General features: G+C 52.6%; 1 protein-coding gene across 37 annotated transcripts in view; it reads right to left on the reverse strand.

The window, feature by feature from the left end:
- The window catches only part of SYT9 (synaptotagmin 9), a 345,167-nt gene that overhangs the window by 24,197 nt on the left and 296,036 nt on the right, over nucleotides 1-24,934 (reverse strand). The window lies entirely within an intron of this gene.

Raw genomic sequence — 24,934 nt, forward strand, 5'->3', positions numbered from 1 at the left:
GGCCGAGCCTTGACCAGGGACCTGGTAGAGGCCCATCTGGATCTGCAGGGACAGGAGGAAGGTGGCAGAAGAGGACGGGGTGCAGTGAGCACAGGAGCTGCTGATCGCGCTCGTGGGAAACAGGCTTGGTTCTCTGCAGCCCCGTCTATGCAGTCGGCACTTCCTAAGACGCCTACTGCGCGCACAGGCTGTGCTCCTCTGTGGCTCATCCTTCTACCCGAAACCACAGAGCCCACGTCCTTTTCTGGCCGGGCTCTTCCTCGGCGTGACGGATACAGAACACAGCACAGGTGACCCTTATCCAAGCTGCTGTTGAACAGTCTCCCTAATGATATACTCACGCCCATCGCCTTAGCTGACTGCGAATTCCATGGGGGACGGGATTCCCACCGTGTCCCCAGTGCCTGCAGAATGCATGCCACCTGCTCCAAAATACCTGGCTTATGAAATGAAAACCCTCAAATGCCGGGGGGGGGGGGGAATGAGCTGTGACCAAACATCATGATCCTACTGGGGGGGGGTCAGGGGTCCCATTTCCACCCTAAAGGGGGAGGGGTGCTCCACTCCAGGGGTCTCGTCAGGCCGAGGTGCGGGGCAAGGAGTGATGAGCGAGTCGGGGCCTCTGCGGGACCCACTGGACTCCCCACTCCATCCCCACCGGGCACATTCTCTCCTCCTCCTCCCTCCTCCATCCCGGTGCCCTCAGGGCTCGGTCAGCCTGTGCGAGGCCAGCACCGGGTACTCGTACCACCAGATGCCGTGTCCACACGCTGCACTCTGCAGACGGCTCTAAATGTTTCAGAATGAGCCCGCAGAAGCCATCAGAGTGCTGAGGGTCACCTGCAGGGACCCCGGTGGCCAGGCGAGGGCAGCCGAGCTGCTGGCAGAGGCCCCTGGAAAGATCCCTTGGGTCCTGTGACCAAGTGAACATCACAGGAGGGCACCCGATGACAGAGCAGTGCCGACAGAAGCCCGGGGGAGCCCACATCACAAAGGAGGGGAGCCACGGAGGCTGGGCAGTGCCGGAGCCTGTGTGCAGGGGAGCTGCGCCAGGGTCGCAGGCGAGCGACGGGGTCGAGAGCCACAAACCCTGGGCTGAGCGCCCAGCATGGCTGCTGCTCCTTAAGGTGACAAACGTCCTGAGAGCTGGGCCTCGCACCGTCCTCCACCCTGGTCTGGGCTCGGGAACCGTGGGAAGGAGGCCAGAGACCAGACTGGCGCTTGTTTTGTGAAGGATGCTCTTAGGGTTCCCCCCCGCCCCAGGGCTAAGGGCTGGCAGAGCCCGGGGCTTAGAACAGGGGCTCCTCCTCTCGTTGGGCTTCCCCTGGACTGCAGGGCGCCACGTGCAGAGGCAGGAGGGGGCCGGTAGAGGGGAGCAGGACAGTCCCCCCCTGGCCAGGACCAGCCCTCGCCTGGAGAGGCTCAGCCCGGGCTGCCGGCCCGGCGAGCATCGAGATCCAGACGACCTGCTGCCCTGCCCGCCTACGCTGGCTTGAGCCTCCTGGAAACGGCCACCAAACAGCTGTTTCCAGGAGGGCAGATGATGGAGCCCCCAGACATGGGGAGCGGCGGGCAGTCACGGTGGGAGGTTAGGCCGATACAGCTGGAGGCCGGGGGGCAGGGGGCAGGGGGTGGGGGGTGTTGACGTCACTTGAAGGAGGGAGTCTGTCTGGGCCGGAAAACAGCGTCCTCCCAACCTGGGGAAGGGCTCTGGGGCTTGGTGCGTGGGACACGGCCAGTAACCCAGAGGGTGGACACGCGTCCCTTCGGGCTGGGGCGAGTGTTAGCAGCTTTGGGAGTCCTGAGCCCCAAGGTGAAGAGCCACATGCCGTCAGGGACTTTGAACCAAAGAAATTGCTGCACAGGAGTTCCCTCGTGGAGCAGCGGAAACGAATCTGACTAGGAATGAGGAGGTCGCGGGTTCCATCCCTGGCCTTGCTCAGTGGATTAAGGATCCAGTGTTGCTGTGAGCTGTGGTGTAGGTCACAGACACGGCTCAGATCTGGTGTTGCTGTGAGCTGTGGTGTAGTTTGCTGATGCAGCTTGGGTCTGGCATTGCCATAGCTGTAGCTCCGATTCACCCCTAGCCTGGGAACCTCCATATGCCACAGGTGTGGCCCTAAAAAGACACACACACACTCCACACACACACCCCCACACACATAGGAAGCTCATAGTGTCCTGGCTGTGAAGGGCCTGTGGCCTCAAGTACGCGGCTCCTGGAGGAAGCCTGGCTTCTGAGCACAGACAGAGGCGCAGGAGCCCAGATTCAGGACTAGCGGGGCCCTTTTGGGGAAGAGGAGAAACAGGCAATGGTCTCCTTTGGAGACAGTGCAAGTCCCTGGAGGGCAGAGCGGTGCTGACACACTGGGCGCTCTGGAAGAGGCCCCAGGCCGTTTTCCGCACTGTCTCGCTTCGTCTTCTGTACACGTCCCCGCAAAATACCAGTCACCATGTGTTTCTCCGAGTACCTCCCAAACCAACATCTCCGACTGCGGTCAGAGCAGCATTCGAAAGAGCTCTTCAGATATCTCAGGGCTCCCCAGCCAGGCTTCCAGCAACAGCAAGTGTCTGCCTTCATTTTTCTTTCTTTGGAGGTTTTGAAAATCTTTTTTTTTTTTTTTTTTTTGTCTTTTTGCCTTATCTAGGGCCAATCCCACAGCACATGGAGATTCCCAGGCTAGGGGTCGAATCAGAGCTACAGGTGCCAGCCCACACCACAGCCACAGCAACACGGGATCCAAGCCTCGTCTGCGACCTACACCACAGCTCATAGCAACGCCGGATCCTTAACCCACTGAACAAGGCCAGGGGTCGAACCCGCAACCTCATGGTTCCTAGTCGGATTCGTTGACCACTGTGCCACGACAGGAACTCCGAAAAATTTTATTCTGAAGCTGATGGGAGCATCTGACCATAACCAAACATGACCCTTTCACTATCAGGGTCTGATGACAGAGCAGTTCTCCTGAGGGTCTCGTTACTTAAGAGCCTTTACTTTGCTGCACATTTTCTTTCTCCTTCTCCTCATTTTAATATATTTTTTCTTTTTCTTTTTTTTTCTATTGACGGTCGCACCCTTAGCATATGGAACTTCCCAGGCTAGGGACGGAATTGGAGCTGCAGCTGCTGGCCTGCATCACAGCCACGAGGGATCCGAGCCGCATCTGTGACCTACGTGGCAGCTTGTGGCAACACTGGATCCTTAAGCTACTGAGCGAGGCCGGGATTGAACCCGCATCCTCACGGAGACTCTGTTGGGCTCTTAACCTGCTGAGCTGCAACGGGAACATCAAAAGTATTTTTCCCTTACCGTCTGCAGTTATCAGAAGATGTCTTGTGAAAAACACTGTGAATCATGCACCCTCTCCCCCCATTTCCTTCTTCCCCTGCGAACCCTCGTCTGTCCAGGCTTCCACCTCTGCCCCCGCGTCGAGGCGTCTCAGGCGAAGGGGCTCCCTCTCCAGGGCTGGACCTGCTGGGCCCACGCAATTCATTCCTTTTTAGGGGACTCCATGAATTCTCCCCTTGCTCCTAGGAGAGAGTTTCAGGAAATGCATTTTCCCCTGATGATTTTCCTGTTTGCAGGGCATCCCCCTTGTTGCAAATCTGAATATGAATGAAAAAGGAAGGATGGCCCGCAGCCTGGCAGGGTGGGCGTCCTTGACCCACCACCGCCCTCAATCTACAATCCCTGACCCCCCTCTACTGTTTTTTGGCCTTTTAGGGCTGCACCTGCGGCATATGGAGGTTCCCAGGCTAGGGGTCAAATCAGAGCTGCAGCTGCCGGCCTACACCACAGTCTCAGCAATGCTAGATCCGAGCCACGTCTGCAACCTACACCACAGCTCATAGCAACGCCAGATCCCTAACCCACTGAGCGAGGCCAGGGATCGAACCCATGTCCTCATGGGTGCTAGTCGGGTTCATTAACCACTGAGCCACCGTGGGAACTCCCTGGTATTCATTTTTAAATCCTCTTGAAACGATTAACTCATCACTCAGCAGTCTCCCACATTTTTGTGTAAGATCCTCAGCATTCTTGGCTAGGCGTGGTTTCTCGTGGTACCTTAAGTCGGGTTTCACAACCACAGCTAAGCGTCAGCTCGGTCTTCTGAGGCCACTGCTGGTCACCTCTGCGATGTTCCCCCATCTCCCAGGGTTCCAGAGGGCGAAGGGAAGAAGTGACGGAAATACTGCCCGCTGTTCTCACGTCCTTCATTTTCCACCCCAAAATCGGCGTGTCTGAAGGTGCATCCAGCACCTAGCGGGCTCTCTTCGGCCAAGAGAAGCAGAGACTCGGCACAGTTTCAGCCCTGGTCACACTCTACTCGCCACCGGGAGGCATCTTCCCCTCGGATCCTGGGGGTCCATGCACATCTGCTCCACGCCCCACAACAGGGAGTCAGGGTCTTTTCAAGCTTCCCTCCAAGCAGCTTGCTTTTTTGCTTTTTAGGGCTGCACTCTCGGCATCTGGAGGTTCCCAGGCTAGGGGTCGAATCAGACCCCGCTGGCCTACACCACAGCCACGGCAATGCCAGATCCGAGCTGCGTCTGCAACCTACACCACAGCTCAGGGCAATGCCAGATCTTTAACTCACTGAGCAAGGCCAGGGATCGAACCTGCATCCTCATGGATACTAGTCGGGTTTGTTTCTGCTGTGTTTACAATGGGAACGTCCCAAGCAGTTTTCTTCATACCCATGTTCCTAGGGCTGCTGCTGCTTCTTTTTTAAAAATAATTTTTTTAAGACGGTACAACAAGCACATGTGCTTCTTTATTTATTCATTAGGCTGTGCCCGCAGCACGTGGATGTTCCCAGGCCAGGGATCGAACCCACAGCACAGCAGTGATCCTATGCACAGCAGTGACAATGCCAGATCCTTAACTTGCTGAGCCACCAGGGAACTCCCAGGGCTGCTTCCTCATCTACGTTTTTCTTCCAGAACTTCTGGACTCCTGTCAATGGAACAAACGCCATTGCTCCTTGTGTTGTTCTGTGCATTCTAGCTTCTTTTCTGTTTAGAGGCATTCCCACTGTTTTGAGGTTTCACCTTAAGCACTGCTCACTATGCAAACCACGTGAAAACAAACAGAGGGGCCCAAATCCAGCACCCACCCAATGTAAGCCCTGGGCAATCCCAGGTCCACACATGTCCGGGTCAGTCTCTGGGTGCAGGGGACAGACTCGCTCAATAAAAGGGTGGCTAGGATGCTCACGGGCAGTAATGGAAAAATGGATATTCTCCGGGAGCTTCAAGAGCAGGAACCATGGCAAGCAGAGGCCCTATGAAGAGGCCAGCAGGAATTTTGTTCTGGGCTCAAGGTAACACCTGGAACCACTGGATCTTGGCACCGGTCTGCTATGAAGGAGACTTCTCTGTTCTCTCCTCTTTTTACCACCGGGCTTCTTAATCTGCTATCAAGCACATATGTCCACTCACTTCAATTTCCGTGTACCTATAATGTGATTTTTTCATGGTTGGCCAGACCCCTAAAGTCTCCCTTCATCTCGTGGTTCTGCCGATGCCTCCCATTCTTGCCATGTACCAAAGTCAGCGGTAGAATTGAATTCACCCCCGCCCTGGGGTGTCAGGCCCTGTCGTGTGTCACTGGGTGGCCCACAGCCTGGCTGCTGAGCACGTGTCCCTCCTGACCCCACGGGGAGTGGCCAGGACTCCTCGGTACAAACCTCCGTGCTGAGGACCGCTGCTTCTACAGACTGAGGGTGGGGCTGTGTGCACGTGGGGTGGGGGGGTTTGGAGAGGGCAGCACTGTGACTGGGGGTCAGGTGCCTCCGCAGCAGCCCTGACAGGCAGAACCCCGGGTTCCTGAGCTCCTGGAAATCAGCCACGCTCCTCTTTGCTGTCAGCCCGCTTTCAGCTCCAACAAGGAACCCCCTTGTCTCCTTTTTTTCCTGGAACAGAGAAGCCGTCCCATCTTCTGTGCTGTGTGCAGGCCTGGACAACCTCTTCCCTCCGTTCTCTCCGGGGCCTTGTCCTCTCTCTCCAGCTGGGCTTTTAGGCTGCTCCGCCCTGCCAACGTCTTGGCGCTTGTCTGACTCAAGCAAAACGGGCACAGGGAGTGTTTATTCTGAGTGGTGAGGGGTGGCCTCTTGCGTCACGCTGGGCCTTTCAGGACTTGAGAATAAATGCTCAGAGACCGCAGCCGCTGGACTTGCTGGGAGTGAATGGAGCTGGGAGTGGGGGTCAGAGCTGGGGAGACAGGACACGGCAGGAAGAAGCTTCTGCACCAAGGGCTGATGCTGGACCAGAGGCGAGGGCCAGGCAGAGGCGTGGCACGTCCACTCAGGTGTCAGGGGTGAGACTGGCTGCACAGGATGACAAGGAGTGGGGCTCTGATGGGGGGGGTACAAACCACAGACACCGGGCTGCCCCAGACAATCTGATCAAAGCTGATAACAGAATAAGAGCAGCCTGTGGATGCTGCGAAAAAAGCCCAGCAGGATGCAGGTGGAGAAGGAGGCCCTTTCAAGGCTGAGCCAGGTGGGCAGAGGGCTGAGCTGCTTTCGGGGCACGGGAGCGGAGGGTGCAGTTAGGAGGCGGAGGAGACGGCGACCCCGCAATGTGGGAAGAGAGGAGGCAGGAGATCCTTTGGCCTCCATTCTGGCCGCTGGGGTGGAGGTGAGGGCAGGGCGCCGATGCTGGGGCCCTGGCCCAGGCCGCTCCTACCCCGGCCTGTGGAGTAACTGCTTCCACGGGCCACACGGGGGGCATGGAGCTGTGCTGTGGCGGGGACAGAGGGAGGGACAGCCTGTGAGCTCGCGGAGAAGAGCTGGGCTGGGCCCAGGGCCCGGAGTCTCCAGGTTAAAGCCCCCACGTCAGTCGTCTCCTCGCTTGGTCCTGGCCTTCCCTAATGGCCCCCTTCTCAGCCCCTTAAGATGCTCACAGGTCTTGCTTCTGAAAAAGAACATCCCGCCCTCGAGCCTCTGACCTGACCTGCCTTCCCCCTTCAGACAAGAAGCACAGTGGGGGGGACTGTCCCTGATCCGGCGGGGAGACCATCTCCCCGCCTCTCGCGGGCCTCGCTACCCCTGCCCCCACCTGCCCGCTCCTTGCTCGCAGGACGCGCACCGTCTGAGCGCCCTCCGTGGCTGCTGTTCCGGAATTTTCCTTTTCAGTCCTCGCTCTCCGCCTCAGCAGGAATAGCGCTGTAACAGCAGAGCCGGCCTGTCCGCATCCAGGTCCCTCTCTTCACAGCGGGGTCCCAGCCGAGTGTGGACTCGCTAGGACCGGGACCCGGGACGAGAAAACCCCGCAGCCTCCCGTCGTGCAGGGAACGCTCTGACTTGCTTTTCCCTGAGGGAGCTGGGGCTTACAGTTCAGGCTCATGAGCCTTTTGTCAGCAGATTATGGGCATCGGCATTTTCGTTTCAAGACGGGGTGACCCGATCTGCCTTCTTCCTGCGGCCGAGGGCCCAGAAGAGAACTGGACAGGCGGGGAGCTCAGAAAGGGCAGCCGCGAGGAGCAGCGTGCGCATGCGCGCCGTGTAGGCCGGTAGAGGGTGAAACCGCAGCGGCTCTTCCAGGAGAGCAGCTCTCAGAAGGTGATAAGCGACTGGTGCCGTCTGTCAGCCTCTGCTGCTCTTGCCACATACTGAACCTCCTTGCTCTGGGCTCTCCTTGTCCCGCCCCTCCCCTCCCCCTTCTCTGCCACTCTGCCCCTTCTCTGCCACTCTGCAGCTCTGTGGATGCCAGGACCATCCATCGGTCAAAAGAGAGGCGGGGTCACCGTCCTGAACACCTGACCTCTCATGACCTCTTCTAACCCTTCGCAAAGGCATCCTTTCCCACCTGCTGTCTCTCTGCCCGCTACGGGCCCGGGCATAGCTCAGCCTGGCCAGTCCAGCCTATGCCCTCCAGTCGGCATGCTCAGCGCCCTTGCTGCCCCAGCAGAAAGTTCAAGTTGGTATTCTGCATGAACAAGCCCATCCTCCCCTTTCTGACCCCCCGCCCCTCCCCCGTGTGCCCTGTGTCCCTGGCGCCAGCCCTTCTCCTTCACGTCTTCGTGCCTTTCAGGTGTTCCCCTTTCTCCTCTGGGTCCCCGCGTCCTCTGCTGCTGGGAGGATCCCCACTCATTCTGCAGGGCTGCCCTAGCAGGTCGCTGCGTCTCTCTGGCTACACCCTGCCCTCCCCCGCAAGGTGGTCGGAACTCTTGTCTGTGCTCACATACAAATTCTGAAAACACTAATTATACAATTTACCCTCACACTCTCCGACCAGAGTCCTCCAGGGTGGACGCTGTGTCCTCAGGACCTAGGACAGTACCCAGGGGGTACTCGCAGCAGCCACACATGCCCAGCAAGAATCACACACCGTCCTGTGTCTTTACACAACACTCTTCTTCAATCATAACCACACAGTTGGTCTCTGTGCTGTTTAAGCTTTGTAAGGCGAAGCACAGCTCTAGGGCAGAAGGTTAAACTATGTGATGACATAATCTAGTTGTGCTCATGCCCATGTGTCAACACAAACGCAGGCGTGCAGCATCCTATACGGAGAAGCTCGAACCGAGAGCTGCTGTGGCTTCCTGACGAAGAGATGTGATGGGAAGCTAGAATTCAGGTCTTTTGGAGAAAACGTATTCTGGGAATGCACGCAGCTGGCTCCGACTGCACGTTCCCCTCTTAGAGCTCCCAGGGGCGTCGGCATTTCCCCGGCTTTTCTGAAAGTACATATCCTTTCTTTCAGTTTTTCAGTCTAGATCACGACCCATCATTGGGTCTGTGAGGTCACTTTAATGGTTGCGACCAGTATTCTTTTTTCTTTTTCTCTTTGAAGGCTGTACCTGTGGCAGATGGACATTCCCAGACCAGGGGTTGAATTGGAGCTGCAGCTGCCAGTCTACACCACAGACACAGCAACACAGGATCCAACCCGCATCTGTGACCTACACCACAGCTCATGGACACGCTGGATCCTCAACCCACTGAGCAAGCCAGGGATGGAACCCACTTCCTCACGGGGAGTACTTGGGTCCTTAACCCACTGAGCCACACGGGAACTCCTTTTTTCTTAATGAAATAATTTTTTTTTCCTCAAAAATGCATCAGATGGGAGTTCCTGTCATGGCTCAGTGGTTAACAAGTCTGACTGGCATCCATGAGGATGCACGTTCGATTCCTGGCCTTGCTCAGTGGATCAAGGATCTGGCATTGCTGTGAGCTGTGGTGTAGTTTGCAGATGTGGCTTGGCTCCTACATTGTTGTGGTGTAGGCCAGCAGCTACAGCTCTGATTCGACCCCTAGCCTGGGAACCTCCAAATGCCACAGGTGCAGCCCCAAAAAGCAAAAAAAAAAAGAAGCATCACATGGATGTGTATTATTTCATGAAACGTTTGTTTCAGTTTTATACTTGTGTGTGTGTGTCATGATGTGAAATGCCCTTCTTACTGTAAATCACTGCCAAGAGCATTCGAGGCACTCCGCTCTATTCCGTGTATAATGGGAACTTCTTAACTGTTGTGCTACACCCACAATCTAAGTCCCTGTGAAGCACCGGGAATCCCCAAGGCAGAGAAATGACAGGCTTGGAGCACTCCCCCAAAGTAACTCTTGCGTCCTGCGGTAGCATCATTAGACGTGGGAGACTGAGAAGCTGGGCGGCACTGTATTGTCCCACTTGTGCCATCAATACGCAGTGAGCGTCTCCCCCGGCAGGTGCCTTCCCACCCGCTGTGTCACTTAATCACCACCACAGGTGTGTACAGGTAAGTACCCACGGTCCCTTTTACGAAGAACAAACTTATTCTCAGGCAGAGCAGCTCTAAGAGGCGGAGCCGGCAACGGTTTCCCTCCCTTCAGACGCTAAAGCAGCACAACTGGATTACTCTGCTGGGGAGTTTAACTGGGTCACAGCTTCCTCTCGGACTCAATGAAGTTGCGCTCCTCAATTTTTGTCTGCTTCGAACCCAGTAGCTCTTGCATCTATCGGTTTTGCTCATTCGGTTTCCAAATTAGATAGGACTTCAGGAAAGAATTCAGAAAAAAAAAAAAAACCTCTAAAAGCTGCACAACACGGTCTTAAGCGATGAATGTAAGCCTTTCGGTGTGTGCTTAAATCAGTTAGGGACCTTAAATGTGTACATCTAGAGATGCGTGTGGACAGCAGAACACAAATAATCTTGAATAGCATAAGGCCTTCCTGGGCCCTCCAGTCTGGGAGCCAGACTCAGTCAAGTTCTCCTATTACAGTCCAAATGCAAGTTCACATCAGTCCTACCGACAGCTTCCGGGGGCCGTGAAGGTGACCTCGTCTCCGGCCAGCGAAACAGACGCTACATCTGATTCAAATGTCTTCTCACGCCTCTTTCCCCCAACACGAAACTCCATTCTCTGTGGCTGGCCGCCCCCCACCACCTCTGTCCCCCAAACCTACGCCTCTTCAGCTTGTCCTCAGCCGCAGGCAGGGCCCCTCGTACAGCTTCCCACCCCACCCGTCTCAGCAGGTGTATCTCAGTGATACAGAGCCTCAGAGGGACGCAAGGGAATGCAAGCCACCTAGTGGTCCCTGAGCATGGGGGGAAGGGGACAGGGCGGGGGGGGGATGGTAGTGGCGAGGGGGAGGGTGACAGTGACGATGCCAGCGATGCCAGCGATCTGGTTCCATACTCTAGAGCGATGGCATCGTCGCATTGTTTTTAAGCAGCAGGGTAAGAACCGCTGGTGCTCCGACTGGGGATGGACATTCTGCAGCCTTAAAGGACACAGGATCTCGAATGCAAGTAAAAGATCAGAGTATCTCCTCCCAGCTGCCCACCTCTGAAGACCTGACCCTGCAGGAGAGGCCGAGCTGCAGGCCCGTGGCTGGCCTGCCTGCCAGGTTTGGGCTCCTGTGACACAATCCTCCACAGCCAAGGGACCTTGTGGGTCAGAGTGGGCCACCTCCCACGCCCTGCACCCAAGCACCAGGTGGGCCCAGCCGGCAAGATAGGGTCCTGCTCGGATCCTACCTCAGGGCTGAAAGTTCACCCCAAGGAGCGCTGCCATCAGGCTCTCAACACAGAAGCCCACCCTGAGCCCCGCCCAGCTCTTGGTTCCTTTGTTAGAGGTTGATCTGTGGCCACAGTCATTGTCACTGGGGGCCCCACTCACTACCCTTGCACGGAAGCTTCCAGAACCAGGATGGGAGCTCCAGATGCTGGGTCTCCGTATCTTCATAGTGGACTCTGCAGGCCCCTCGGCGCCCAGGCCATTTCCTCGGGCCCAGCTTCGCCTTGAGAGTAGGTGCTGTCTGTGGCATTCCCGCTCTGCCCCCCAGGGTGGCCGGGACCCCAGTCAACAAGACGAGACCTAAGGAAAAGCTCTCCGTCTGGATCCACACCTCCCTGCCCCCTTCGGAGATTTCACCAAGTGGTCCTAGCAGGAAGGAAAACTTGGGACGCTGACATAGTTCAGTTTTTATCAATCTTGATCCCTCTCCACGGCATCTGCTGTCTTAATTGGCTTAATGACCTTTAGCAAGTTTTTCAACCTGGACACTCACTGTCAGTATGTACAGCATTTAAGTAGCTGCATTTACATCCTCAGCTATGTAGGACACAGAAAGAAAAACACATCTTTGTTTTCCGACTCTTCATTCATAGCTGCTTCTGCTTCTGACAGTCTGAGCAGACTCTCGATAGCACACTCTCATCCTTTAAGATTGCATTATGTAATTGCTTAGTGATTTGCAAAGTTTCCCTTGCTTTTTAGAAACCCCCTTTCCTGGGTTGTGGAGAAAAGGGAACCCTCCTGCACTGTTGGTGGGAATGTAAGCTGGTACAGCCACTATGGAGGTACCTTAGAAATCTATACATAGAATTACCATATGACCCAGCAGTCCCACTCTTGGGCATAGATCCGGACAAAACTTTCCTTAAAAAAGACACATGCAAACCGCATATTCATTGCAGCACTATTCACAATAGCCAAGAGCTGGAAACAACCCAAATGTCCATCAACAGATGATTGGATTAGGAAGATGTGGTACATATACACAATGGAATACTACTCAGCCATAAAAAAACCAAAATAATGTCATTTGCAGCATCATGGATGGAACTAGAGACTCTCATACTAAGTGAAGTCAGTCAGAAAGAGAAAGACAAATACCATATGATATCAGTTCTAACTGGAATCTAATATCGAGCACAAAGGAAGCTTTCCACAGAAAAGAAAATCATAGACTTGGAGAATAGACTTGTGGTTGCCAAGGGGGATGGGGAGGGAGTGGGGTGGATGGGGAGCGTGGGGTTAATAGATGCAAACTATTGCTCTTGGAATGGATTTACAATGAGATCCTGCTGTGTAGCATCGAGAACTATGTCTAGATACTTACCTCGCAACAGAACAATGGGAGGAAAAATATGTATACATGTATGTGTAACTTGGTCGCCATGCTGTGCAGCGGAAAAAAATAAATAAATAAACCCCCTTTCCTTTATTCTTAAGCATTTCAATGATCAGTGTCATCCCATTCCAGCAGTTCTGAACTCTATTTAAAATGGGGAGGTGGGGGGTGGGATACAAAATCTACCGCCAGAGATCACAGACTTTACACGCATGACTGCGCTTCAGCTTGTGAATAAAAATAAAACAGATAAGCACAAGACTGTGTTAGAGTTGCTAGGATCCTGTTATTAGGAGACTATGGGTCTTAATTTTCATTCTAAACGAGTGAAAGCAGGACGTGGTAGGAGACCATGGGGAAGGACGGCGACGTGACCCATCCTCGCTCCCGAGGGGCCTCAGCAGCACCGGGAGCCCCTGGCAGATGGAGAGCTGCCCACGGTCCCTGGAGCCACGCAGGACGGGACTGTCCTTTCGGGAAAATAAAACATAAACGTGCAAGGAGAGCGGTTCCCCCTCACTTTACACAGCATTCGAATGTCATTAAGAGCAGAGCGTCTCCCTTTTGGCCACAACTGTTTCAATACACAAGCTAATGAACCAAATATTGACAACGATGTGTGAGTGTTTGCCTGTGTCCCAGATACCTGCTGTTTCAAATAACAGAAAACCTACCTCTCGGTGCTCACATAACAAAGGGAACTTATATGCTCACATATTCGTAAAGGCCAGAGGTGCCATCATGTTCAGGAGAGGCTTGATCCAGCAACTCCACCATATGATTGTAGGTCTGGATTCTTTATCTCTCTCTATTCTGCCATCCATGGGGTTGGCCCTACTCTGACCCTGGGTCCTCTAAAGGTCCAAGAGGACTACAGCCGCTCCTGAGGTACATGCTTCTTTGTTTACACCCAATAGGGAAGAGACAGCATTCACACCAAAGGTTCTCTAAGACTCAATGACTCAGTGCATCAGCTTATGCAGTACTGAACTTGACTAGCTTAGCTTGGGATGAGTTCTTAGCTCCATTACTGGAGCCAAAGATGGAGCCAAGTTCCCTAGAATCCCCAAGCAGAAGTCATGACCATCAGCAAGGGATATAAAAACAAAAATAAACAAATGGAATCCCATCAGACTTACAATTTTTTTGCACAGCAAAGGAAACCATAAAAAACCCTGAAAAGACAACCCATGGAATAGGAGGAAATATCTGCAAATGATGTAACTGACAAGAGCTCAATTTCCAAAATATACAAACAGCTCATACAAATGAATAACAAAAAGACCACTCAACAGAAAAATGGGCAGATGACCTAAATAGACATTTCTCCAAAGAAGACATACGATGGCCAGTAGGCACATGAAAAGATGCTCAGCGTCACTAAATATTTGAGAAATGGAAATCAAAACTGCAATGAGGAGTGGGACGGACTGGGAGTTTGGGGTTAGTAGATGCAAACTATTACATTTGGAGTCGATAAGCACTGAGGTCCGGCTGTACAGCACAGGGAACTACATCCAATCATTTGTGAAGGAATAGGATGGAGGAGAATGTATATATATGTATGGCTGGGTCACTTTGCTGTATAGCAGAAATTGACAGAACATTGTAAACCAACTATAAAAAATTTTTTAAAAAACTGCCATGAGATACCACCTCACACATGGTCAGAATGGCCATGAATAATAAATCTACAAATAACGCATGCGGAGAGGGTGGAGAAGAGGGACCCTCCTGCACTGCTGGTGGGAACATAAGTTGGTGCAGCTGCTACAGAGAACAGGATGGAGGTTCCTCAGAAAGCTGAAAATAGACTCCCACTCCTGGGTATATAGCGGACAAAACCATAATTTAAAAGCACACACGCACCCCCATGTGCATGGGAGCACTGTTTACAACAGTAAACAAGACGTGGAAACGACCTAAGTGTCCAGTGACAGATGAATGGATTAAGAAGACGTGGGACATACACAAATCTATGTGTAAGTATAGATACTCAGCCATGATAAAGAACATAAAATGCGATTTGGAACCAGAGACTCTCACACTAAGTGAATTAAGTCAAAGACAAATGCCATATGATATCATTTATAGGTGGAATCTGAAACATGGCACAATGCACAAGGCACCTGACTATACACTGGAACAGACTCAGAGGCACAGAGAACAGACGCGGGTTGTCACGGAGATGGGAGGGGAGGGGAGGGCTGGGTTAGTCGAGGAAAACGATTACATTTAGAATAGGTAACAGGAAGGTCCCCTGTGTGGCACAGGAACTACACCCAATCTGCCGGGATGGGTGGTAACGGAAAGGAATATAAAGAGAATGCCTGTATGTGGGTAACTGGGTCTCTCTGCTACACAGCGGAAAGTAGCACAACACTGTAAGTCAACAATGCTTGAAAAAGTAAACAAAAAGTCAGGGACATCCTGCTGTGTGCGTGGTACCTGCGGAACGAGGCAGGCTCCTTGGCAGCTCTCCTTCTGCTTCGTGTTCTTGGGGTGTGAGAACTAAAGCCATCCCCCCAACATAGCCAGCTCCCTACAGAATGTGCTCCATTCTCTTGCCTTCATTAACCCACCTGCACTGTTCCCAGAAACTCTGGCCAAGAGAGAGAAAATGTGTAGATAACATTGTGGCTCATTACAAGGACACCCCCACACCATCAACTCTTCCTTAAAAAGTATCAGCAGACAGTTTACACCCCCAAACTCTGTAACTCTAAAGTCTCGACGTCTTCACCTTGCGGTGTCCGCCGAAATTATTCCATTGCGATCTTTACTCAACTCTAACCAAGCTTCTCCAGCCTCCGTCTCGTTCCCCTTGCTGCGCTGAAAGACCCACCTTAAACTGCACTTCCAACAGCAATACATCGGACTGCCCCTCCCCTTCCATTAGCAGGTACGCATGAAACTCAGCTTGGTCTTATCAACTGGTTGCTCTGCTGATATTTGAGAGAGACCACTGAATGGGCATCGCTTGAAAGACTCCTTTCCAGGAGCAGTGGCCTTCCAGATATCAGTACCTCTGTCCTTTGCCAGGATGCTCCACCCTTGCCCAGGACCCCTAACCCAGGAGGTACTCTTCTTCCTCTAGAAAATCATGAGGAGAGTGGTTCAGTCAGATGCTGGCACAATCCATGCTGGTGCATTTCACCGACGGGGAGAACCGGCCAACAGCCCCGAGCATGAGCAGTCACCTCTGAATGCCCTTCCTGGAAATGAGGCTGCTGAAGGCCCAAGCCCACGGAGAGCCACCTTCTTAGTCAATTGCTATTCAAGTGTGCCACAGGAACACTCCAGGGCAGCGACTGCTGAGGCAAGGTCACGGGTAAGAGAGGAGCGTCAAGAAGCAGGTGACTTTCTGTTCGGGCAGAAATGTTAGTTTCCAACACACTGTTATTATCTGTCTTGTCTCCCGTGTGTATCTTAACGCTTCCACGGCTTGGATGACTGCTGTAGCGACAACCTCTGGAAGAGCCACTGCATTTGTATCCCGGCTGGAGATGAGAAAATGCTTAGCGTGCTTTTTCTAAAAAAATAAACCTGATGACTGTACGAGACGAAGACTTGCCTGGGAAACCCTGACCCACTGACCGCGCCTGGCTTTGTCTGCCGCCCCCTCTGCCAGCTGGAAACACAAGGCCCCGTGAACAGTGACCACGCCTGCTGGTCCAAACTGCACGCCAGCTACCACGTCGACAGGCACAGACTCTAACAGGCGACGTGCTTTTCAGATTCCCAAACATGCCGCACATTTTTCTGTTCTTCCCAATTCATTTTGCATCAGTGGCCCTGCAAGGGTTTATGGAAAGTGGCATGCTAAATCCCCCTATAGAAATAGTTCATTTTTTTGCAAAAAAACAAACAAAAAAAAAACAGTCTCAATTCGAAGTCCTTTATTTTGTGCCATTTCTTGACTTTTTTAAATCTTCACAGGTAGATGGAGCAAAGCTTTGCCTGATGTAAAAATGCCGCTAAAAGGTTTCCCTGGTGAGAAAAGCCAGCTCGCGGACCAACGTCCTTGTCACCCTCCTGTCAGTCCCCACTCAGGACGCAGAGGCTGCCGTTTCCGGTGGGGTCTGCCTCCTCTGTCGCCTATGAAGGAGGACCCTGAAACACTCTAGGACCGGCCGCGCTACCAGCTCAGGGGACCCTCACAAGGTACCAAGGTGCCCAAGCTGACGTTCCTGACACTTCTCAGCTGCACGAGACGTGCAAAGCCACGATCGTCAGAGGGAAGTTCGTGGAGCCCCAGGGGAGAAGCGGCCTCTTCTCCAGTCCTTCTCCTAAATGCAGAAAAGGTCATCAAAGCTTGGCACTTAAGAAGGACCATCTCCGGGAGTTCCCGTCGTGGCGCAGTGGTTAACAGATCCGACTAGGAACCATGAAGTTGCGGGTTTGATCCCTGGCCTTGTTCAGTGGGTTAAGGATCCAGCGTTGCCGTGAGCTGTGCTGTAGGTCACAGACGCGGCTCGGATCTGGCGTTGCTGTGGCTGTGGTGTAGGCCAGTGGCTACAGCTCTGATTCGACCCCTAGCCTGGGAACCTCCAAATGCCGCGGGAGCAGCCTAAGAAATGGCAAAAAGACGAAAAATAAAAGAAGGACCATCTCTGCTGGAAAAGCCTATGGTCCTTTCAATACCTTTTACATGTTGCACCAAACTGACTTCTACTGGCGGGAAATTGTGGAACATGAGAACTAAAGGAATTCTCAACAACAACAACAAAAACCAGAAAAAAACAAACAAACAAACAAAAAGGAATCCTCAACAAAGCTTCAAAAACGGAAAAAAAAAAAAAGAACTAAAGGAACCCAAATGCTTCCATTATGTGTCTTATTCATTCATTCTTGCGTTCATTCCCCAAATATTAGTTCAATACCTAAGCCACAGGGAGAGTATTGCTAGTCTCTGTAAGTCATGCTCTTCCATGCAAAGGAATCAGGGCTACACGGCCCTGCAAACTGAGCACAAACAAGCCCAGGTCAGTGGACAGACGGACCGTCCTGGAAACGGGAGTCTCAGCAGCCAGGCCTTGTCAAGAGAAAAGAGACACACGCCCTTCGACGCTGTGAGGAAACCTGAGACCCCAACACAGGTCACAGGTTGAAGGAAATCACGCCCTGACATAAAGACGTTTCCACCAGCGGCCGAGCGAGTGAGAGCCTCTGGCAGGAGAGAGGGAGGGGATGCACGGGAGGTGCCGGCTCGCCCCGTCAGGCTTGACGCCTCTGGCGTCAGGGGGGTCGAGGAGGCAGCTGAAGGCAGATATGCCCACGGGAGGCTAGAGGAACAGCGGAGAAGTGGCCGTGTAACTCTCTGGGCACGAGGAAGGCGCCCGAATTGGCACCGAGTCTGTGCAGCTCCCGCGTGTCCCTGAACGCTTGGGGGATGCGGAAAGGAGGGGACAACACTGGCCGACGGGGTTTGGGGGGTGGTTCCAGCATGTGGGGAAGTGACCCCTGTACCAAAGGCTGCGGAGAAGACCTCTCGCTTGGGCCAGGCACCCACTGGGAGGCCTGAGATCTGCCAGCGGCCAGGAGCCGCGGGGGCGTCCAAGCAGCCCAGGCAGGGACGGCAGCATCTGAGGGCCGCGGACGAGCAGGACCACAGGCCCAGTCTTTGAGCTTCCCTCACCTGGGCGCCCGCTGAGGCAGCGGAAGGACGGAGGAGGCCGCCGGGTAGAAGCGGATCCTAGGAGGAATCGGAACATTACGTCTGACCGATTGATTATTCCTAAGAGGCCGAGCTAACCTGGAAAAGACTGAGAAACATTCAGCGGCAAAATCAAACTGATTTTGTTCCCTTCCTGCGCCTCGCCGGGAGGGCTTCCCTTTTAAAGAATAAACGAATACATGTTCTTGCTGTCGGAATGTACCTACGTGTTTCCGGGTGTCTCAGTTTCCAACCAGAACAGACATTTTGTTCTTGGAGATGCTGAGACCTCCTGCTGGACTCCGTGTTGGCGGGGGGAGCGTGCTGAGGCAGACGGCCGCGGGTCCCCACGCTCACCCCCCACTGCCCCCCGACCTGCGTACACATTGGGCTCACAGACCCTGTCCTCGAGCTGCGCCTTCAGAGGGCAGGACATGTGGCTGCTGCCTCAGGCCAGCTCTACCGCCAGGGACTGGAGCATAGTGTCCCCAAACCCTACGATCCGGGGTGCCCGTGAGCACCCCGAACATCTCCTGCTTGCCAGCGGCAGCTCCCCGTGGGCTCTCCCGTCCTGTGCCTCGGGTCAGCCTTGTTTTCCTGGTCTGAGCTGCCTTCTCTGCTGGCCTAGTCTCACCAGGACCCAACCCCGCCCGCAGGACTCAAGCTCCCTGAGGGGAAGGTGATCTGCTTGGCTTCTGCCAGTCAGCCCCTCCTCCTGTCAACCTGCTGCGAAGGGTGCCTGGCCTGGAATGCTGGAGCCCTCCCTCCCTCCCTGCAGATTCTCCTGGGAGGGGCGGGGGTCACTGGGGTCCACCCGTCCTGCCGGCGGGGGTGCTTCTTGGGAAGTCTGCCCTCCCCAGTCCTGCTGGAGTGTGGCCGGCTCACATTTCCATGAGCTCTGACCTGCAGCAAACTGGACCAGGGGTGGACACTCAACCCAACCTGGGCGACCCTCGAAGACTCCGGGTGGGCCCTGCTGGGCACGTGATGGAGGATACCGGAGCTGGTCGAAAGGGTAAACCCGTGTAAGCTGTGTAACTCCCAGTCGAGTCTGCGTACGTTACACAGCTCAGTCTACACCCTTCAGGAGGCAGAGGGCAGCCGATGCCGGCTCCGTTCACGCGGGGTGTGCTGTGCCCCACGCGCCCCAGCTACACATGGAATTGCAGGACCCTGAGTTGCAGGGGGCTTCAGGCTTGTCGAGGGGGCCCTGCAGACAGTCAGACAAACCAGGGGCTCGGAGAAAAGGGGGAGCTTGCAGACCTGAGCACCCCGGTTGGGACCCTGGGGTTTAGAATCGCACATGTCTGTCCATCAGGGGATGCTGGGAACCTTCCCTGTCTATTCTGATTGGATTCCATCTCTTTGAGGAAAAAAAAAAAGAAAAAAACAAAAACAAAAACAAACAAACAAAAAAAAACACGGATTCAACTCAGTGGTGCCTGTGGCCTGGTTTTCCCGGCCAAGCAGATTCCCTACTTGCTAATCCAGCGGGCACAGAAGAGGCAGAAGCCTGGAACCACTTCTGTTGCTCCGACCGCTTCTCAGCTCAGGGCGTGGCCAGCACCACGTGCAGGCTGGTGGGGGGGCACCAGGCACACATCTTCTCTGGGACACACAGGGGAGGGGCTGTAGGGAGGCCCCTGCAGGGGAGGCTCCTGTCCCCAGGTCCCAGGCAGCTGCTCTGAGGGACTTTACCCAGTTTTTGGAACCTCTGTCATCGGGCAGAGGAAAGGGAGCGGCAGTGGCTGACCTTTGGATGTGCGGCGAAGCCATCCAGAACCCCTCAGAGAGAAACGGGTTTTGAACTCATTGGCTTTGGAAAGGCCATCTGCCACCAGCCTTGGCGACGTCAGGACATGCTGGAGGCGGTCCCACGCCGGCTGCCAGATCTCTGCGGGGCTCAGAGCACAGGCCTGACCCGGTCCCAGCGCCCATGGCAAAGAGCTTCTGCCAGGCCAGCCTCCTTCGTACTAGATCCCAACCACCACGCGTCCTCTCTCCTTCCCCCTCTGCCATGCATTCTTACACACACGCACTCACACCCAGAGAACTGGGACGTCATTGCTGTTTTGTTTTAAAGCAGAAATTTTAAAGGTTCTCAGCAAAAGTGCAACCTATCTTTACAGCCAAGGCAGAAAGGAGAGAGAACAGAACGTAAATGAGTGTATCTACTTCCAGCCAAGTCCCAAATGACCCCTCTCCCGGTGTGAGGTCACAGCCGACTGGCACACGGGGGGTGGAGGACGGCCCCTTTCCTCCTCCCTCCACGTCAGATGCCACAGCCCCGTAAGCACCCCAGCAGACCCTCTGAGTGTGGGGTACGCACAGCAAGGATGTCAGGAGCTTTTACCAGGTGGCAGCGGCGGTGCCTCCCGTACCTCCTCACAGCCCCCCTTGTGGGACGGGCGCCACGACGGGCACGTCACGGGGAGGAAGCTGAGCTTCCGAAAGGGGAGCACCAACAACTGAGGGGCAGCACAGGGATGTGACTCCAAGTCCAGCCAAGTCCAAAGGGAGCGCCTGCATCCACTCTGCCCACGGCCGCCTCCATCCCAACAGCAAAGCATGGGGCCCCGCCCTCCCACACAGCTCAGCTGGTGTCACTGCCCCGATTCTGCTCCTCACATGTTTCTTCTTAAAAGAGGAAGAACTGTCCCCCTCCCCCCCATGGATCTGAAGTCCGGGGCATGTACTTCAAAGAGACAGGAAGCAACAGGGCGGGATGGCATCTCAGGTTTGCCTTTTCACGCAAGAGACATTTCTCTTCCTTAGTTCTGCGGCAACTGTCGAAAAAAGGCCACTGTGTTCCCCGAGGTGTTTGCAGCTGCTGTAGCAAACGACTCCCACGTTTTAGTGGTTTAACCCTCAGAACACTTCTCTCTCACACTTAAGTAGCTGTCAAACACAGATTTGCCATAAGCCAAGGGCTCAGGTTTACGGAAGGTCTCCCAAGCGGCCAGTCATGCTGCACTTTCTCCCGGGCCGCCTACTCCACATTCCTGCATGCCAGGTGCACACGTGGCTGCTTGGCTGTGCCCAGAGCGCCACCTACGGTCACTCCCTGGGTAGGTCACTGAGACCAAAGTGCCTGTGCACAGAATCAGGGCTCACGGCTCAGCCACAGGCCACACCCGTGTCCCTCCCCACTTCCTGTGCCCCACTTCCTGTGCTCTTTGACGCCCCATGTTACAAATAAGCATTAAAGCCAGCAGCAACCTGTAACAGAGCAAAAAGTCTGTTACCGGTGCTCTAACCACCACTGCTAGTGACAACTCTGGCAATTTCACGCCTTTGACCGTTCCACCAGGGGCTCCGTCGTCAGCCCCAGTCCCTCAGCTCCTTCTCAAGTGCTTCACGGGTTCCACAGGTCTCCCTTAGGGACCAATTCTGAGTGTGGAAAGAAAGAGTCTTTGCTTCTAAGGCCCAAGGACAGAAGCATCCTCAAGGACCTGCAAAATAGGGGGCCCTGGGCACTCTGTGACTATACCTCCTGGAGGCCCTGACGCTTAGAATCAGTCCACAGATCCTATCCTGCTCTTCCCTCCAGCAGCATCTCCAACAAAGGAAGGCTCCCTCCGTCCCCGGGGGCCTTCTTGCCTCTCCATGGCTGCCCTGCATGTCACTTAGACTGACTGACTGTCTGCGGCTGCAGAACCCACCCTGGGCGAGGCTCTGGTCTTGGGCTCTCAGGACGGCTTTGCAGCGAACAGAGTAAGAGGGAGTTCTCACCTGGAACCCACGCTCCCTGGTATCCCTGTTCCCAGGGGCTCACTTCTCTTTGCTTCCCAGGAGCAGGCGGGACTGACGCTCGACGGACGAGCTTGTCCCAGCGTGATGAGGGCCTCCTCCACTGCGCCCCTGTAGCTCCTGACGTGGAGGACAAGGCTCGTGACTGGTGATTTACAATTCGTTCACATGCTGTCCTTTCCCGCTCCTGCTCTGTAAGCTCTTCAAAGGAAGGAAAGGTTCCCTATGCCAGCATGTTCTCTATCTAATATGGCATTTCACCCACAGAAATGTCACCTAGTGAGGCAATTTTTTAATATTTTTTTCATTTTAGGGCTACACCTACAGCACATGGAGGTTCCCAGGCTAGGGGTCAAATTGGAGCTGCAGCTGCCGGCCTACACCACAGCCACAGCAACACGGGATCTGAGCCGCATCTGCAACCAACACTGCAGCTCATGGCAATGCCAGATCCTTAACCCACTGAGTGAGGCCAGGGATCGAACCTGCATCCTCATGGATACTAGTTGGGTTCTTAACTCACTGACCCACAAAGGGAACTCCAATTTATTTTTGAGAATGAGTTAGTTAAAAACAAACAAACAAACCAACAAACAAAAACTCCAGAAAGCAAGCCGAGAGGAAACCTACCTCAACATAATAAAAGCCATATATGACGAATCCACAATGGTGAAAAACTGAAAACATTTCCACTAAGATCAGGAACAAGACAAGGATGTCCACTTTCACCGCTACTAGTCAACACAGTTTTGGAAGTCCTAGCGATAGGAGAAGAAAAAGAAATCATAGAAGAAAAAGAAATAAAAGGAATCCAAATTGGAAAAGAAGTAAAACTATTACTGTTTGCACAAGACATGATACTATACTTGGAGAACCCTAAAGAAACTACCAGAAAACTGTTAGAACTCATCAATGAATTTGGCAAAGTTTCAGGATGCAAAATTAATACACAGAACTCCACTGCATTTCTATATACCAACCATGAAAGATCAGAAAGAGAAATCAGAGAAACCACCATATTTATCATCACATCAAAAAGAATAAAATACCTAAGAATAAACCTAGCTAAAGAGACAAAAGACCTATTCTCTGACAAATATAAGATGCTGATGAAAGAAATCAAAGATGACACAGATGGAAAGATATACCATGCTCTTGGATGGGAAGAATCAATATTGTCAAAATAACTGTACTGCCCAAGGCAATCTACAGATTCAAAATAATCCCTATCAAATTACCAAAGATGTTCTTCACAGAATTATAACAAAGTATTTTAAAATTTGTATGGAAACACAAAAGACCCTGAATAGCCAAAGCAATTTTGAAAAAGAAAAATGGAAATGGACGAATTAGGTTCCCTGACTTCAGCCAATATTTCAAAGGTATGGTTATCAAAACAATGTGTTACTGAACAAAAAAAAAAAAAAACAAAAAAAACAAATATAGACCAGTGGAACAGGATAAAAAACCCAGAAGTAAACCCAAGCACCTAGGGTCAATTAATATATCACAAAGGAGGTAAGAACATATAGTAGAAGAAAGATAGTCTCTTTAATACGTGGTGCTGGGAAAACTGGACAGCCACATGTAAAAGAATGAAATTAGAACACTCCCTAACACCATACACAAAAACAAACCCAAAATGGATTAAAGACCTAGATATAAGACCTGATACTATAAAACTCTTAGAGGAAAACACAGGCAGAACACTATTCAACATAAATCACAGCAACGTCTTATTTGATCCACCTCCTAGAATAAGGCCAACAAAAACAAAAATAAACCAATGGGAACTAATTAAACTCAAAAGCTTTGGCACGGCAAAGGAAACCATTAAAAAAATGAAAAGACAGTCCACAGAATGGGAGAAAATCTTTGCAAATGATGCAATGAAGGCCTAATATCCAAAATATATAAACAACTCAATAACAAAAAAACAAACAACCCAATTGAAAAATGGGCAGAAGGCCTAAAATAGACATTTCTCTGAAGAAGACATTCAGACAGCCAACAGGCACATGAAAAAATGCTCAACATCACTAATTATTAGAGAAACGCAAATCAAAACTGTGATGAGGTACCACCTCACACTGGTTAGAACGGCCATCATTAGTAAGTCTACAAATAAGAAATGCTGGAGAGGGTATAGAGAAAAGGGAACCCTCCTACACTGTGGGTGGGAATGTAAATTGGAACAACCGCTATGGAATACAGTATGGAGGTGCTCAGAAAACCAAACATAGAACTACCATATGACCCAGCAATCCCACTCCTGGGCATCTATCCAGACAAAAAGATATATGCACCCCTATGTCCAGAGCAGCACTATATGCAATAGCTAAGACATGGAAACAAACTGAATGTCCATCAACAGAAGAGTGGATAAAGAAGATGTGGTATATATGTACAGTGGAATACTACTGAGCCACAAACAAGGACAAGATAATATCATTTGCAGCAACATGGATGGAACTAGAGATTCTCATATTAAGTGAAATAAGTCTTAAAGGGAAAGACAAATATCACATGATATCACTTGTATGTGGAATCTAAACTATGGCACAGATGATCTTATCTACAAAACAGAGAAAGGTCATGGACATGGAGAGAAGACTTCTGGTTGCCAGAGGGTAGGGGGGAGGGAGTGTGAAGGATGGGGAGTTCGGGGTTGGTGGATGCAAACTGTAACATTTGGAACGGACGGGCAATGGGGCCCTCCTCTACAGCACAGGGACCTGGGTGTGACTGGGTCACTCTGCTGTACAACAGACATTGAAGAAGCATTATAAATCAACTACACTTTCCTTAAAAAAAAAACCCAAAACCCAGAAAAACAAGAAAGGGAGTGAATAAGAAAATAATTTTTAAAATAAGTTAAGAAATTATAAAACCAAAAAAAAGGTGAGTCACCGAGTAAGGATAAAGGGTGGGGGGTGGGGGGAATGAGAAGGAAATGAGGTGGGAGTGAGTGAATGAATGAGGGTGGGAGGCAGAAGCACGGTCCATGGCCACCTCTTCTACCCTGAAACAGAACCCTGCTTTTAGCAGACATGCTGCCGCGCAACGAAAAGGATATACTTCCCACCCTCCCTTGAAACTAGACATGTCTCTGTAACTAAGCTCTGAGACTAATTAAACATAAGCAGCAGTGTTGCACAGGACATCAAGGAAAATCCT

The sequence above is a fragment of the Sus scrofa genome, chromosome 9 (genome assembly GCF_054392235.1).
Source record: "Sus scrofa isolate SSC_HxYL_T2T_F1_AM1 chromosome 9, Sscrofa_HxYL_maternal_Yorkshire_Landrace_v2.0, whole genome shotgun sequence".
Taxonomy (NCBI): domain Eukaryota; kingdom Metazoa; phylum Chordata; class Mammalia; order Artiodactyla; family Suidae; genus Sus; species Sus scrofa.